Genomic DNA, 19089 nt, shown 5'->3' with positions numbered 1-19089 from the left:
TCACCCTTGCTTCTACCACAGTTTATTCCGTCATGGACGGCCCAAAGAATGTCATGCAGCTACGTCTCCGACCCGCCCAAGACGAAAAGACCATTTTCTGTCATGATTTTTTGTCGAAAAGTAGGACACCACCACATCTATGATGATACCGGGTATTGTCACAATTATTGGCATAGAAGTGTCATAAGTATAACAGAAAAAATATCGTTCGGCCCAAAATGTCATGGATGTGTCTATTTTAGTGTCATGTTCTTCCCGGGTGTTCATGATTCTTGAGGGCGCTTTTAAGCTTGTCGTTCTCTCTCTCGGGCTGGAACGCCCCCGTTCGAGCATCTTGTATTGCTTAAATTAAAGCGTCTGAGGCTTCTTTAAGAGTTGCCTGTTTGATAATCTCCCCTGTCTTTGGGTCCAACTTTCCTCCATGCGCATGAAACCAAGTCCTGCACCTGTCAGAACAACCCACTGTTTTTTGGAGTGACCCCTGTAGCAATCATCTTGGCCTCAAATGCTTCCCACTTAGGTAGGCAAGTCTTCTAGCCACCTGGCCCCAGAACATCGTGAAACTTCTTTTGTCGGCATTTGTAGTCTTATTTATTATCGACCGTTCCTTAGTTGCTTCCGACTCCTTGAACTGGACAAATAAGTCCCACTGATATTTTACCTTCTCTAGTGGTCTGGTGAATTCTCGAGTCTTCTTTTCTGCATTGACATAGTCGGCCCATAATCTTTTCTTCCAAGTATAGAATCGTGTGGCCATCTTATTAAGAGCACACTTCTTGACTTTCTCCTGATCGAGATTTGTGAAACCCTCTGGTAGGTTGAAATGTGACATGAGTGTATCCCAAAGCAGTTTTTTGCTCTTTCGTCGCTACAACTAACTCCTCGATCTTCCTTTGGCTTATTCCATTCTTGAACGGTGATCGGGATTTGATCCCTAACAATAACTCCGCATTGACGTTTGCTAGCATTGTTTGCAGGAGCAATAGGTTCACCATCTGCTTTGATTTCATAGATGTTGTACTTCATGCTAGCGGGCAACTTTTTGGCCTCTTTTCCTTGTACTTTATGTAATGATCACCAGAGGCCTTATATATAGCTGGTCTATTCTGCTAATATTAGCAGAATAGTTATTCTGATAACACTTCCGCACTGCACTTTCTGTAGCAAAGGCACTGCAATACAAAGACTAGCGAACTTATTGACGGAAAAAACTGCACGCGGTGTTTTCTCGGTACTATTTTCGATCCAGTTTTTAAACCGTTTGTCGGAACGAGGTGTGTAATATGCTATTGAAAATCTATGGATTAGGTGCAACTTCTCCATGTTGAATTTTTTTTGAGATTCATCACGGTTTAAGAGCAGTTTCGAAAATGGCGCGGCGCGTGACGAGTGGCAGCGAGCGTTTTTTCTAAATTGCTCGTCGGAGTGAAGCAAATTATACACCGTTGGAAAGATATTGTCGAGGCTCATCTTTTTTATATCTATTATTTTCTCTAATTCATTATGGTTTAAGAGAAATTTCAAATTTACAAAATCGCGGAATTTTGTTTTTAAAAAATCAATTTTCGGTACTCTTTTCGCTCTAGTTTTTTAAACGTTTGTCGAAATGAGGCGTGTAATATACCATTGAAAAGCAATGGGCGAGGCACAACTTTCATATGTTGAAATTTTTATGAGATTCCTTATGGTTTTAAGTTAATTTTGAAAATCGTGCGGTGAGCGACCAGTGGCAACAACCGTTTTTTCGTAATTATTTTCAAACCGCTTGTTGGAATGATCCAAACGATACGCCACTGGAAAGATGACACCGATATGCAACTTTTTCATGTAGAACGATTTCTCTAATTCCTTATGGTTTAAGAGCAGTTTTGAAATTACCAAAATGTGGACACTCCATTTTTTGCGACACCGAAATCGACGAAGGAACTGCATCAGACAGAAGAACACACTGCTTTAGACTAAAAAATCGCACTGCATTAGATAGTCAAGTGAACTTCATGGTTTCCTTTGTCGGACGTAATTTTTCTTAGACAAGTTTTTTTCAATTTTTTTTGTGAACGAGAGTGGACCACAGAGAGGAGGGCAAGTGAACCGCGACATATATCAAAGTGAACCACATTAATATCTTGTTGTTTCACTAAGTTTTTCGCACTTTTCATGTTGGGCACAAGTGAACAACCTCACTCTCAAAAGTGAAGCACATCCGAAGACCAAATGCACTGCAGGTGTTGATTTAGTCGACTGAATTTTGCAACACACAAAATAAATTGCACTTCGTACAAAGGGATAATGAGCTACTACACAATAGAGTGAACTACTTTTGTAGTCTACTTAACTTTTTTTACAAACATGTCTGTACTGAATGGTCGAGGCTAATGTACTGCATTAATTTTTAGAAAAAAATAGGTTCACTAGAAGAACACTCTCGAAAGTGAACCACATTTTTTTTTGCTAATGAACTTCAAAACCTTTTCTTTCAGTTGTCCCACAAACTAAACAAAGTGCATTAGAAAAAGAAAAGAGCCTCTCCTGGGAATTTTTTTCTCTTTGTTCTTGACAAAGTGAATCACCAACCAGCACAAAATGAATCACATCATTTTTTTCTCAAAGTACATACCATGAAAAATAAAACACAAACCACAAACTGCTAGTTGTTTGTCTATTCACTTCTTTTACATCAAATAAAATAGGACAAGCCGCCGTGCACAAACAAATGGACCGTTGCACAATGTACAAGAGAACCACCCCATGCCGAACGGGAAGTGGATGCTCGCCAGCACCACTTAATTCTTTTTTCCTGCAATAACAAGCAAATGAACCTAAGAACAAACCATAGTGGACTGCATTTACAATTTGATTTTTTGTCAGAAAAAACACAAAATGGTAAACTACAGGAGAGGGTAGTGTGAACACCGGATTATTTCTCTTCCTTGTGAGTGCTTGCAGGAGATCGTTAGGGTGTGAGGTTGCACAGCCAGTGGCCGTCAGAGTTTGTGGAATCAGCGGCTGCAACCTGGCTGAGCTGCATTGTTGATCGAGGTGAACTAAGGCATAGCACCCATGATTTTCAAACAGGAAATTCCACCTGCGAGCATAAACTTTCAGTAGTACAGAGACACAGTCATCCAAACTGAAGAAAAAAGACAGCAGAGAACTGCAGCGGGAGGGAGATCGGCAAACTGATCTAGCCAAAACCGCAACAAAGATAAGTAATACCATAACGAAAATAGTAAGTTTAGAGCAGACTAAGGAAACCACAAACAGTGCATTATTTTGTGAAGTTCTTGCTAGAATGCACATCCATCTGAGTTTTTAGTGGCCCAAGAGCTAGCATGGGGCCACGGCTAACGAAATGCACAAGGCAGTGCAATACTGCACAATGTTGATAGAAGAAGCTTGAAGCCTAATGCCTCTGTGGCTTGGCTTCATCCGACATTTGGTAAGTGAATAACAGCTGTAGGAAGATTTTCCGGCATGATGGTGTGTACCTGTAATTCTTCAGGTTGCGCTAGAGTGGTTGCCAAGTCATCGTTCTCACCGCCAGGCACCAGGACCTTCCCTGGAGCGGCCGCGTAGCTCAGGACGGCTCCTGCAAATGCATGGATGACTACAATGTTGAAAAAATGCTACAACTTGCAGTTACAGCAAGAAGAAGAATGAAAAGAGTGAGAAAATATAGTAGTATATCAGAATGAAACGAGGAATGATCAAAGCAGGGCCTGGGTGACACTAGGGCATTTCCCTGAAGGGAGAAAATACAGGTTCAGGAAGCGCGATCGCCTAATCCAGCTCTCTCTCTCTCTTTCATGGAGATGAATTGGGGAACAACATCGAACAGGCCATGCGCGTGCAGAGAGAAGGACGGAGAGGGGGGCCATTCCAAAATAGACGAGGAGATTCGAGGGAGCCGCAGGAAGGCAGGGAGCGCCGCCTCTGCGCTGCATACCTCATGGAGCCGGACTGCACCACTGCTCATCGGGCGTCGTCGTCAGGGAAGTCAACGTGGCCAATGCATGGGGTGCGGGAGCCTGGCAGGTAGAAGGTGAGGGTGCGGAGGTGCCTTCAAAGAAGAAGGTGGGTCGTGGGGGGCTGGCGGGGGCGTCAGAGATCAGTCGCTCCATGGCAGCGGCTCACGCCATGGTCGCGGCAGAGGTGGGTTGCGGGATGGTGGGGTGATGCGGGGCAGAGGAGGTGCGGTGGCCGTTGGGCTGGGGCGGGGTGGGTGGAGCATCGGCCGGGGTGAGAGGAGGCGTGGCGGCCTGGGGGAGAGGAGTGATGGCAGCACTGCTGGTGGTAGTGGAATGAGGTAGGCGGTGGGGGCGCGAGGGAAGGTAGGAGGAGGAGTCTCGGAGCCGTGAGGTGAGGTAGGGCAGCCAGCGGCGTGATGCTTCGGGGCTACGGCAGCGCAGGGCGGGGCGGCGGTGGGGGAGTTGGTCGGGGAGAGAGAGGAGGTCGTGGGAGGCAAATTTGAAAATTTTGACCTGGGGACAAAATCAAATCACAGAATGAACTGCCCGTAAAACTATTTCACGCGACTGACCTTTTTGTGTGGCGCTCGACACACAGGCACCACACCCTACGGTGTAGCGCCTAGCTCTGGGGCGTTGCACCTCTGTCCATCCTGGCAGCCCCTAGGTCTGCACACAGCAGTGCAGCGCCTTCGCGCTAGGCGCCACACATGTAATGTGCAGCACCTAGACCTTAGGCGTTGCACTGTGACTTAATGCAGTCACGGCGGCCCTCTCCTCCCCCACCCACCCCATTGCACCAGGTACAGAAATAGAAAAAGCCGCGGCGGCGGCCCTCTCCTGTCCACCTCTCAATCCCCTCTCCCAAATCCTTCAGATCTGATTATTTGGTTCGTGGGTTCCTTCTCCAATCCAGCCTAGAAGGTACTCTCCTCCGATCCCCTTCTTTCTATCCATATAATGTATGCAATTTTGAAGATTTTGGGAAACCCTTGTTTGATTTGATTAGATTAGAATCTTGCATGTATTAGATACCTAATTTTACAACCCTAGTTTAGTTGATTTTATTGAAAAGATATGGTTTGGATACATAGGTTGACATGTTATATTTATGGAAAAGATATTTGTATTGAATCTTGCATGATGTAGGCCTAGTTTAGTTTATTTGTATTGAAATTATATTCGTATTGACAAGAATATGGTTTGGATACCCTAGTTTAGTTGATGGTTTGGATACCCTAGTTTAGTTGATTTTATTGAAAAGATATGGTTTGGATACCCTAGTTTATTTGGATACCCTAGTTTAGTTGATTTTATTGAAAAGATATGGTTTGGATACATAGGTTGACATGTTATATTTATGGAAAATATATTTGTATTGAATCTTGCATGATGTAGGCCTAGTTTAGTTTATTTGTATTGAAATTATATTCGTATTGACAAGAATGCTTTGGATACATATGCTTTGAATTTTGCATATAGTAGGTGTACTTTAGTTTATTTGTATTCAAAAGATAATCGTGTTGACAAGAAAGCATTGTTTGAAATTGTTAGGATGGTTTAGCTTCTCGATGCATGATCACTGGGACCATCAACACCGGTCGTATGGCATGTCGATGGAGCAGCAGGTAATAATTAAAATGGCCGATGTTATGAATTTCATGTTTATTTCAAACACAAATGCCCCATATGTAATTTTATGATTTGTTTGTTTGTAGGAGCTTGCACATCTGAAGCTTCGGTCTCACAGGGGTCAACCTTGGGGGGATGCGCTATGATGAGCGATACACACTATATGTAAGGGAGGCAGTACTTCTCCCTTTCATTCAGTTGGTCAGTCGGTCAATGCCACCCCAGAATGCTGCAGCAATCACCGCGCTTATTGATCGTTGGAGGCCGGAGACACACAGTTTCCATCTTCGGACCGGGGAGATGACCGTGATGCTCCAGGATATTGCTATGATCGCCAGTCTTCCTATCAAGGGGGATCCTCTATGTATGAACACCGATCCTGATGGGTGGCACGAGCACATGCATGCCCTTATCGGTATGGTTCCTCCGGAGCCTCGGGAACCACAAGCAGAAGACAAGAAGAAGGAAAGAGACGCAGTCGGTGCTCCTTTCACGTGGATTGCATGGAACTTTGGTACTTGCCTTGAGGAAGCTAATGAGGATGAGGCCAAGACATATGCTCGTGTCTACATGTGGTACGTTATATCCAGGACTATGTTTGCTGATGGCACAGGCAAGAATGCTCCATGGATGTGGCTGAAGGCGTTGAACGTCTTCGATAGCAAATGGAGTTGGGGTTCAGCGACACTAGCTTACTTGTATAGACAGGTATAAAGTTGTTTTTTTTTCACTTCATTGCTACATTATCAATGTGATCTTCCTGTTAATTTGACCATGTTCTCTTTTATTTGCAATTGGATGACGCCTCTTGTAGGCCATATGGAGGTATTGGTGGTTGTATGCTCGCACTTTCCATATGGAGCTGGGAGCGTTTGCCGGTTGGACGACCGAAGACCATGAAGTACGAGAATTGGGACGACAAAGACGACCCACTACGGCTCCCCACTTGGGCTTACAAGTGGGATGTGTTAAATGAGACGACGGATGATCCCTCGGTCATGTACAAGTTGTACAAGAGCAAGCTAGACACGATCACGACTGAGCAGGTGACTCGACATTGCATAAGTGATTCTCATGCTTCTATCGTAACTCAAAATAAATTTTGCATTCTATGCTATTTTGTAGGTGGAATGGTTGTCGTATGGAAGAGGGGATAGTTTGGTAACCCTATAGAGTCCAGGCTGAATCCGATGTGCACTAGGGATAGGGATCTTTGGCATATGCGGTGCCCACTCATATGCAACAAGGCGGTTGAGCTTCACCTGCCACATCGGGTGTACCGCCAGTTTGGTTTGTTCCAGCCACACCCGACGGAGTGGGAGGACACGGACAAGTTGCTACACGCGTAAGATATAATTAGCCTTGAGCACTTAACAGCTTCTCGATGGTTTCGATCGTGCTAATATTCTGTTTCTAACTTGCAGGTTGGATAGGAGAAGGTACCGGAAGGTCAATGATTGGGCCAAGCATCACAGGAAGTATGCCGTACAGTTCGCACTTAGTGTGGAGCAAGCTAAGGCTGGAAAACAAGCCCAGCTTCGTGAGCACTGCCCGATCACGTTCAACAGTAACTATCTCACATAGTTTCTTGCAAGTACCCGTGTGGAGTTATGCAAGCCGGCATATGATGAGGAGATTTTGGAAGATCCCACCGTTTTCTTTGAGCTAACCCAGAACCAGTACAACACATTAGTCAGGAAAGGCACCTCAGTCCCTTCAGCTCCAATGATGAACTTTGTGGTATTCCCCCTTTTTGTTTTTCCATTCGCACTATTCACATCTGCGCTTGCCTAACATGTTAATGTCGTTTCTGTTCATAGCGCACGCAGATCAAGAAAGTAGCTGATGAGACCGAGACTATTCTGGAGACAACCCCGGTTGGGAAAAGCGAGGGGGGAGGTGCACTTCGAGCATTCATTAAGGTTCACATCTCCTTCAAACTACCACTTAACATGTCTTGCTACGTTTGATATCTCATTCACTTGTACATGTTGCAGCGCCAGGGCCAAAGGTTAAGGCGGCTATTAAACCTTGTCGGTTGTCGTGACCCCGAGTATGTATCACCAGAACGGTCTAGGTCGGCGACACCATCAGATCCCACTTTCTGGCCATGGTGATCCTTTGGAGGATGAGGATGTGGATGTAAGTATGTGTGATTTGTCAAAGTATGGGTGATTGTGATTGGTCAAAGTATGGGTGAAAGCGGGGAGCCCATGTTTTCTTGACCGTCATGATTGAGAACTCCGACTCCCTCACGGTGAGTGGGTTATTGACGTCCACATTCCTAACGTGACCGGCGGTATACAAATGTCAGCATGGCCTCCCGCAAGAGTGATCACAACTTGTTAGCGAAACCTTGAAAGCCCGACCTCCATGTTGGCGGCCATCGTTTATGGTTCCTCCTGGCTCTTTCACTTCGTACTTCCACTCTTTGTTGTCATATAGTATGGCTTCTTGTGATTCTGCCTTCCGTGATTGAAATTCCAACCATTCATCAACCTTTGGTGGCAACTTGTACTTGTACTTGCGATAGTTCTCACCCGCTATCTATGCATCTGTTTCCATCGAGTACTTTGGAAAGTACGTATTCATCTTGTCAAATGTGTATTGAACTATTTCCCTCACTGGTAATCCACGTGCACCTTTGAGAACCCTATAGAAGCATTCGGCCATATTGCTTGTCATTTGACCGTATCTCCGGCTATCTTAATCAAAAGCACGTGCCCACTTGTTCCGGTATTGAATGTGCCTATTGAGAAAGTCTTGACAGTCGGGATCAAGTTTTTTGTGTGCGAGCAATTTGTTGTACAAAGTGGCAAACTGCTTATCGGAGAAAGCGAGACAACGATCTTGAAGATCATCGGCCAACTCCTTAAGGCGACATGGCCTATAGAAGTTCTAACAAAAGTGCCTCATGCACCATCGATGGTGCAACGGAGCATGCCCGGGAATTTCAATCTCCACCACAGTAAGAATTCCTTGATGCCGATCCGATATGACACAAATTTCCCTTTGAGAGGGTAACACCTTCATACTCAAAAGACACCAAAACCACTCCAAGTTGTCATTGTTCTCCACCTCAACCATACCAAATTCCAATGGCAACACCCGATTATTGGCATCACTTGCTATCGCAACCAACAGGGTGCCCTTGTATTGTCCGATCAAGAACGTGAGATCAATCGTGATGACTGGCCTATAGTGTTCAAAATGCCTCACACATTGCTCGAACGCCCAAAAAGCACGGCCAAATACTCAGACTTTCCTTCCTTCATGAACCGTTGTTTTTCCCTATCAGGCTTGACCACATGAACCATGCCCGAGTTTGTGGCGGCCATGGCTAACAACAACCTAGGGATTCGGTTGTATGCTTCCTCCCAAGTACCATACAACATCTTAAATGCGGCTTGCTTCGCCTTCCATGCCTTTCCGTACTTCACCTTGTAATGAAAGGTGGCTTTTACAAGGTCAATGACATGTTGCATGCTCATTGTTGGAAGTGTGGATATTGATTTGAAGAGCCTGTAAGAGATGAACTCGGACGTGAGTTGTCTGTGGTCTTGGGACACAATCTTGCCATCCACCCTTTTGCCTCGCCACATGTGAGTTGGCACACAAGTCACTACGTGCCAAGTGGGACCTCCTTTCCATGGTCTTGCACGCACAATCCATGACATATTTCATCTTCACATGCACATGCAACCGTGTAGCGCACATTGACGTCCGAGTTCACCACCTTGTGTGGAAGATAATGCGTAACCGAGTAGTTGCCGAATCACATCTTCAATTCCAAGAAGGTATCGAACTTAGACCCTTTAGCAATCCCATTCCTTCTGTCATCCAAATCACGGTGAGATCTTTGCCTAACCCCAAGATATATACCTTGGCCACCATCTACCACGGCTTCATCCACGAGACTAACATCCTTGAACAAGGTAGTCCGATTATCACGACCGAATACCTTCTCGAAAGCTTCGGCCTCCTTGATACATCTCCAACGTATCTATAATTTTTTATTGTTGCATGCTATTATATTATCTGTTTTGGATGTTAATGGGCTTATTTATACACTTTTATATTATTTTTGGGACTAACCTACTAACCCAAGGCCCAGTGCAAATTGTTGTTTTTTTGCCTATTTCAGTGTTTTGCAGAAAAGGAATATCAAACGGAATCCAAACGGAATGAAACCTTCGGGAGAGTTATTTTTGGAACAAACGTGATCCAGAGGACTTGGAGTGGACATCAAGAAATCAACGAGGAGGCCACGAGGCAGGGAGGCGCGCCTACCCCCTAGGCATGCCCCCACCCTCGTGGGCCCCTCGTGGCTCCACCGACCTACTTCTTCCTCCTATATATGTCCATATACCCCGAAAACATCCAGGAACACCATGAAACCCTATTTCCACCGCCGCAACGTTCTGTACCCAAGAGATCCCATCTTGGGGGCCTTTTCCGGAGCTCCGCCGAAGGGGGAATCGATCACGGAGGGCTTCTACATCAACACCATAGCCTCTCCGCTGATGTGTGAGTAGTTTACCATAGACCTTCGGGTCCATAGTTATTAGCTAGATGGCTTCTTCTCTCTCTTTGGATCTCAATACAATGTTCTCCTCGATCTTCTTGAAGATCTATTTGATGTAACTCTTTTTGCGATGTGTTTGTCGAGATCCGATGAATTGTGGGTTTATGATCAAGTTTACCTATGAACAATATTTGATTCTTCTCTAAAAACTTTTATGTATGATTGGTTATCTATGCAAGTCTCTTTGAATTATCAGTTTGGTTTGGCCTACTAGATTGATCTTTCTTGCAATGGGAGAAGTGCTTAGCTTTGGGTTCAATCCTGCGGTGTCCTTTCCCAGTGACAGCAGGGGCAGCAAGGCACGTATTGTATTGTTGCCATCGAGGATAAAAAGATGGGGTTTATATCATATTGCTTGAGTTTATCCCTCTACATCATGTCATCTTGCCTAATGCGTTACTCTATTCTTATGAACTTAATACTCTAGATGCATGCTGGATAGCGGTCGATGTGTGGAGTAATAGTAGTAGACGCATAATCGTTTCGGTCTACTTGTCATGGACGTGATGCCTATATACATGATCATGCCTAGATATTCTCATAATTATGCACTTTTCTATCAATTGCTCGACAGCAATTTGTGCACCCACCATAATACTTATGCTATCTTAAGAGAAGCCACTAGTGAAACCTATGCCCCCTGGGTCTATCCTTTATCATATAAGTTTCCAATCTATTTTATTTTGCAATCTTTACTTTCAATCTATATCATAAAAATACCAAATATATTTATCTTATTATTATTATCTCTATCAGATCTCACTCTCGTATGTGACCGTGAAGGGATTGACAACCCCTTTATCGTGTTGGCTGCGAGGTTCTTATTTGTTTGTGTAGGTACGAGAGACTTGCGTGTAGTCTCCTACTGGATTGATACCTTGGTTCTCAAAAACTGAGGGAAATACTTACGCTACTTTGCTGCATCACCCTTTCCTCTTCAATGGAAAACCAACGCAATGCTCAAGAGGTAGCAAGCAGGATTTGTGGTGCCGTTTCCGGGGAGACCTACGCACAAGTCAAGACATACCAAGTACCTATAGCAAACTCTTATCCCTCGCATTAAATTATTTGCCATTTGCATCTCGTATTCCTCTCCCCCACTTCACCCTTGCCGTTTTATTCACCCTCTTTTTCGTTCGCCTCTTTTTGTTTACCTCTTGCTTGCTTGTGTGTTTGATTGTTTGTCACGACGGCTCAAGATAATACTAAATTGTGTGATTTTTCCAATACCAACAATAATGATTTTATTAGCACTCCGATTGCTCCTCTTACCGATGCTGAATCTTGTGAAATAAATACTGCTTTGCTGAATCTTGTCATGAAGGATCCGTTCTCTGGCCTTCCTAGTGAAGATGCCGCTACCCATCTAAATAGCTTTGTTGATTTGTGCGATATGCAAAAGAAGAAAGATGTGGATAATGATTATTGTTAAATTGAAGCTATTTCTGTTTTCGCTTAGAGATCGTGCTAAAACTTGGTTTTCTCCTTTGCCTAAAAATTGTATTGATTCATGGAATAAGTGCAAAGATGCTTTTATCTCTAAGTATTTTCCTCCCGCTAAGATCATCTCTCTTAGAAACTATATTATGAACTTTAAGCAACTAGATCATGGGCATGTTGCACAAGCATGGGAGAGGATGAAATTAATGATTCGTAATTGCCCTACACATGATTTGAATTTGTGGATGATCATACAAATTTTTTATGCTGGATTGAATTTTTCTTCTAGAAATATTTTAGATTCGGCTGCGGGAGGCACTTTTATGGAAATCACTTTGGGAGAAGCTACCAAACTCCTAGATAATATTATGGTTAATTATTCTCAATGGCACACTGAAAGATCTACTAGTAAAAAAGTTCATGCTATAGAAGAAATCAATGTTTTGAGTGGAAAGATAGATGAACTTATGAAATTGTTTGCTAATAAGAGTGTTTCTTCTGATGCTAATGATATGCCTTTGTCTACTTTGATTGAGAATAATAATGAATCTATGGATGTGAATTATGTTGGTAGGAACAATTTTGGTAACAATGCATATAGAGGAAACTTTAATCCTAGGTCGTATCCTAGTAATTCCTCTAATAATTATGGTAATTCCTACAACAATTCTTATGGAAATTATAATAAGATGCCCTCTGATTTTGAATCTAGAATTAAAGAATTTATTAGTTCACAAACGAGTTTCAATGCTTTGATTGAAGAAAAATTGTCTATGATTGATGAGTTGGCTTGAATTAGAAGTTTCTATCCCTAGAAAACTTAATGATGAGTGGGAATCTACTATTAAAATGAAAATTAAAGATCATTAATGCTATGCTTTATGTGATTTGGGTGCTAGCGTTTCCACGATTCCAAAAACTTTGTGTGATGTGTTAGGTTTCCGTGACTTTGATGATTGTTCTTTAAATTTGCATCTTGCGGATTCTAATATTAAGAAACCTATGGGAAGGATTAATGATGTTCTTATTGTTGCACATTGGAATTACGTGCCCATAGATTTCATTGCTATTGATATTGATTGCAATCCTACATGTCCTATTATTCTTGGTAGACCTTTCGTTAGAACGATAGGTACAATAATTGATATGAAAGAAGGGAATATTAGATTTCAATTTCCGTTAAGGAAGGGCATGGAACACTTTCCTAGAAAGAAAATTAAATTACCTTATGAGTCTATTATGAGAGCTACTTATGGTTTCATACCAAAGATGATAATACTAAGATCTATTCTTGCTTTTATGCCTAGCTAGGGGCGTTAAACGATAGCGCTTGTTGGGAGGCAACCCAATTTTATTTTTGTTTCTTGCTTTTTGATTCTGTTTAGTAACAAATAATTCATATAGACTCTGTTTAGATGTGGTTTTATGCGTTTAATTAGTGTTTGTGCCAAGTAGAACCTTTGGGAAGACTTGGGGGAAGTTTTAGAGATCTTGCTATAAAAAATAGAAACATCAGCGCTCACGAGATTTGCTGCCATTTTTTACTGGAGAGTGCGATTAGGTAGTTTATTTTTGAAAATGATTAATAGATAAATTACTCACGTCCAGCAATTTATTTAAGAATTTTAGGGGTTACAGAAGTATCCGAAACCTACAGATTACTACAGACTGTTCTGTTTTTTATAGATTCTGTTTTTCGTGTGTTGTTTGCTTATTTTGATGCATCTATGGCTAGTATCGGAGGTTATGAACCATTGAGAAATTGGAATACAGTAAGTTTAACACCAAAATAAATAAATAATGAGTTCATTACAGTACCTTAAGTGGTGGTTTGTTTTCTTATACTAACGAAGCTCATGAGATTTTCTGTTTAAGTTTTGTGTTGTGAAGTTTTCAAGTTTTGGGTAATGATTTGATGGATTATGGAATAAGGAGTGGCAAGAGCCTAAGCTTGGGGATGCCCAAGGCACCCCAAGGTAAAATTCAAGGACAACCAAAAGCCTAAGCTTGGGCATGCCCCGGAAGGCATCCCCTCTTTCATCTTCTTCTATCGGTAACTTTACTTGAGGCTATATTTTTATTCACCACATAATATGTGTTTTGCTTGGAGTGTCTTGTATGATTTGAGTCTTTGCTTTTTAGTTTGCCACAATCACTCCTTCACCATGAATCCCTCCTCATCAACTTGTTCATCGGGACCTTCGTCATCTGAATCCGATGCATAGCCACGGGAATAAAGGATGGGATGTTCCATTGTCTCTTGCAAATGATATTTGTCGAGATCACCCACATTGTTGTAATGGAGATCAACTTCGTTGTCATCGCCCTCATACTCATCATTCTCCTCTTGCAAAACTTCATTTTGGTTATTTGGAAACGTGCTCAATGTTGGCCTCACTTCTTGGGTCAAAAGAGGTTCAACAATTTCATCTCGCTTCAAGGGTGGGGGGCTACTAGCAACCAAAGGGGAGGGGTTTTGGTTCAAGTCCGAATGCAAAATTGAATCAACCTTCTTCGTTGCAAATAACTCAGGAGCCTTGTCTAGTGATTCGGCCACCGTCTTCTTGTATGCAACCCAGTGTTGCTCCGAGTTGACACGCATTGTCTTCCAACGGATGTGGATTCCAAAACCTACATTATGCCTTCCCTCCAACTCAACGATATCACTAGGGTCCATCCAATTCAACTCTTTCCTAACTTGTTGTAAGAGCTCCGCATAGCTAGGACTACTATCAAACACCATGTCAAGCTCATCCGGGTCCGGTTCAATATTGCCTTTCCAGAAGGCGTCTTTGTCCCCATGATGACCAAACACACATGTTCTTCCCATCCCTATAAGCATTCAAACAACACAATGTAAAATTGCTTCCATGAGTAATAATCCAAGGATTAACACAGAATACAAACCCTAAAATACATACGAAACAACAACCCTAACCCTAACCCTAACCCTAGCACCAACATAAGAACACCCATAAGAATAACCCTAACATACTAACAAGCCTAATCATAGGAAATTGGAAAATAAACATCTCACATCTCCATGCAAATCTCTAGATCCATACAAAACTAGGGTTTCCCCAAACTAGCAACAAATGAGCAATTTGTTAACATTACTTTGATCAAAACAAGGGGATCGGAGAAGATTACCTTGAGCGGGGGTTTGATTTTGAAATCCACAAACAAAATCTTCAAAATTTCACGATTTGGGAGAGGATTTGAGAGGGGCAGAGAGGGGGAGAGGGGGAAAATCTCGGGTCAAATGCTATGGGGGTAGGGGTGTGTGGGGTGGGGGAGTGGGAGAGGGGGCCAGCCAACTAGTAACAGACAGTGCAGCGCCTAAGGGTTAGGCGCCGCACTTTACATGTGTGGCGCCTAGCTCGTAGGCGCTGCACTGCTGGGTGCAGGCCCAGGGGCTACCACGATGGACAGGTGTGCAACGCCTAGAGCTAGGCGCTGCACCGTAGGGTGTGGCGTTAGCATGTCGGGCACCACACAAAAAGGTCAGATGTGTGAATTAGTTTTGCGGGTAGTTCATTATGTGATCTGATTTCGTTCCTAGGTCAAAATTGTCAAATTTGCCGTCGTGGGATAGGGTGGGGATATGACGAATGGATAAGTTCGTGGGCTCGCGTTTTGTTCCTGTAGTTTTCTCTAGTGGCTGTGCGGTCCGGGTCATGGATGGGGTGTTAGCAGAATAAGCCAGGTGTTAGCAGAATAAGGTCTTAAGGGGTGTTATTAGAATAGACCCACCCTATACACACACACACACACACATATATACCTCGTCGGACTTTGTGAATTGAAGAACATTTCCTTGGTTGTCATTCTTTGTGCCCTGATACATCCATTTTGCATTATGCCTTTATATCGATATTTATTGCATTATGGGATGTTATTACACATTATGTCACAATACTTATGCCTTATCTATTATTTTACAAGGTTTGCATGAAGAGGGAGAATGCAGGCAGCTGGAATTCTGGGCTGGAAAAGGAGCAAATATTAGAGACCTATTATGCACAACTCCAAAAGTCCTGAAACTCCACGAAAGTCAGTTTTGGAATATATTAAAAATATTTGGCGAAGAAAGCACCAGAGGGGGGCCACCCACTATCCACGAGGGTGGAGGGCGCGTCCTACCCCCTTGGGCGTGCCCCCTGCCTCATGGGCCACCTAGAAGCCCCCCGATGCCCATCTTCTCATATAAGGTGTCTTTTGCCCTGGAAAAACTAAGAAGGAAGCTTTCGGGAGAAGCGCTGCCGTCTCAAGGCGGATCCTTGGCGGAACCAATATAGGGCTCCGGTGGAGCTGTTCTACCGGGGAAACATCACTCCGGGAGGGGGAAATCGTCACCATCGTCATCACCATCGATCCTCTTAGATGGAGGGATCAATCTCCATCAACATATTCACTAGCACCACCCCCTCTCAAACCCTAGTTCATCTCTTGTATTCGATCTTTGTCTCAAAACCTCAGATTGGTACCTGTGGGTTGCTAGTAGTGTTGATTACTTCTTGTAGTTGATGCTAGTTGGTTTATTCGGTGGAAGATTATATGTTCAGATCCTTTATGCACATTAATACCCCTCTGATTATGAAATGAATATGATTTGTGAGTAGTTACGTTTGTTCCTGAGGACATTGGAGAAGTCTTGTTATATGTAGTCATGTGAATTTGGTATTCGTTCGATATTTTGATGAGATGTGTTTTGTCTTTCCTCTAGTGGTGTTATGTGAACATCGACTACATGACCCTTCACCATTGTTTGGGCCTAGGGGAAGTCATTGGGAAGTAATAAGTAGATGATGGGTTGCTAGAGTGACAGAAGCTTAAATCCTAGTTTATGCGTTGCTTCGTAAGGGGCTGATTTGGATCCATATGTTTCATGCTATGGTTAGGTCTACCTTAATTCTTCTTTCGTAGCTGCAGATGCTTGCGAGGGGGGTTAATCATAAGTTGGATTCTTGTACAAGGAAGGGCAGTACCCAAGCACCGGTCCACCCACATAAAAAATTATCAACGTAACGAACGCGAATCATATGAGCATGATGAAAACTAGCTTGACGATAATTCCCATATGTCCTCGGGAGTGCTTTCCTTTATATAAGAGTTTTTCTAGGCTTGTCCTTTGCTACAAAAAGGATTGGGCTACCTTTCTGCACCTCGTTTACTTTTGTTACTTGTTACCCATTACGAATTACCTTATCACAAAACTATCTGTTACCAATAATTTCAGTGCTTGCAGAGAATACCTTACTGAAAACTGCTTGTCATTTCCTTCTGCTCCTCATTGGGTTTGACACTCTTACTTATCGAAAGGACTACGGTAGATCCCCTATACTTGTGGGTCATCAAGACTCTTTTCTGGTGTCATTGCCGGGGAGTGAAGCGCCTTTGGTAGGTGGAATTTGGTAAGGAAAAAATTATATAGTGTGCTGAAATCTACTGTCACTTGCTACTATGGAAAAAATAATCCTTTGAGGTGCATGTTCGGGGTATCTTCGCCCCGACCAGTAGAGCATAGAGTTGCTCCTCAACCTACTGAACCTGCCGAAAATGTTTACTTTGAAATTCCTTCGGGCATGATAGAGAAACTGCTAGCTAACCCTTTTACAGGAGATGGAACATTACATCCAGATATGCACCTAATCTATCTGGATGAAGTTTGCGGATTATTTAAGCTTGCATGTATACCCGAGGATGTTATCAAGAAGGAGGTCTTCCATTTATCTTTGAAGGGAAAGGCATTGACATGGTTTAGGCTATGTGATGATATTGGATCATGGAGCTACAACCAACTGAAATTGGAATTTCATCAGAAGTTTTATCCTATGCATCTGGTTCATCGTGATCGTAATTGTATATATATAATTTTTGGCCTCGCGAAGGAGAAAGTATTGCTCAAGCTTGGGGGAGGCTTAAGTCAGTGTTATATTCATGCCCCAATCATGAGCTCTCAAGAGAAATTATCATTCAAAATTTTTATGCTCGGCTTTCTCTCAATAATCCCTCCATGCTCAATACTTCTTGTACTAGTTCTTTTCTGTTGAAGACCATTGAATTCAGATTGGATTTATTGGAAAGAATTAAACGCAACTCTGAAGATTGGGAACTTGATGAAGGTAAGGAGTCAGGTATAACACCTAAGTTTGATTGTGTTAAATCTTTTATGGATACCGATGCTTTTCATGAATTTAGCACTAAATATGGACTTGACTCTGAGATAGTAGCTTCTTTATGTGAATCATTTGCTACTTGTGTTAATCTCCCTAAGGAGAAGTGGTTTAAATATCATCCTCCCAATGAATTAAAAGTAGTTGAACCTATTAAAGTTGAAGAAAAGACTATCACTTATAATGTTGATCCTATTGTTCCTACCGCTTATATTGAGAAACCAACTTTCCTTGTTAGAATAAAGGATCATACTAAAGCTTCAACTATGGTCCGTAAGAGTAATTCTAGAACACCTACACCCTGTGAGAAAATTAAAGTTGCACCTAGTATTGCTATCGTTAAGGATATATTGGTCGATAATATTGATGGGCATGTTATTTACTTCTCTGTTGAAGCTGCTAGAATTGCTAGACCCGATACTAAAAATAAACATAGACCTGTTGTTGGCATGCCTGTTGTTTCTATTAAACTAGGAGATCATTGTTATCATGGCTTATGTGATATGGGTGCTAGTGTCAGTGCAATACCTTATACTTTATATAAAGAAATTATGCAAGACATTGCACCTGCTGAGATAGAAGATATTGAAGTTACTATTAAGTTTGCCAATAGAGAAACTATTTCAGCAGTTGGGATTGTTAGAGATGTTGAAGTCTTGTGTGGGACAATTAAATATCCTACTGATCTTCTTGTTCTTGCTTCCCCACAAGATGACTTTTGTCCCATTATATTTGGTAGACCCTTCTTGAATACTGTTAATGCTAAGATACACTGTGAAAAGGATATTGTTACTGTTGGTTTAGGGAATATGTCTCATGATTTTAATTTTGCTAAATTTCGTAGACAACCCTGTGATAAAGAATTTCCTAGTAAAGATGAAATTATTTTTCTTGCTTCTATTGTCGTGCCTCCTAATGATCCTTTAGAACAATATTTGCTAGACCATGAAAATGATATGTTTATGAATGAAAGAAGGGAAATAGGAGAAGTATTCTTTAAACAGGGACCTATTTTGAAGCACAACTTTCCTGTTGAAATTCTAGGGGATCCTCCTCCACCCAAGGGTGATCCCGTGTTTAAGCTTAAACCTTTACCTGATACTCTTAAATATGCTTATCTTGATAAAAAGAAGATATATCATGTTATTATTAGTGCTAACCTTTCAGAGTAGGAAGAAGAGAAATTATTGAAAACTCTGAAGAAGCACCGTGCTGCTATTGGATATACTCTTGACGATCTTAAGGGCATTAGTCCCACTCTATGCCAGCACAAAATAAAATTGGAGAA

This window comes from Triticum aestivum, chromosome 4A, assembly GCF_018294505.1.
Source record: "Triticum aestivum cultivar Chinese Spring chromosome 4A, IWGSC CS RefSeq v2.1, whole genome shotgun sequence".
NCBI classification, from domain to species: Eukaryota; Viridiplantae; Streptophyta; class Magnoliopsida; order Poales; family Poaceae; genus Triticum; species Triticum aestivum.
This window is presented reverse-complemented; position numbering follows the sequence as displayed.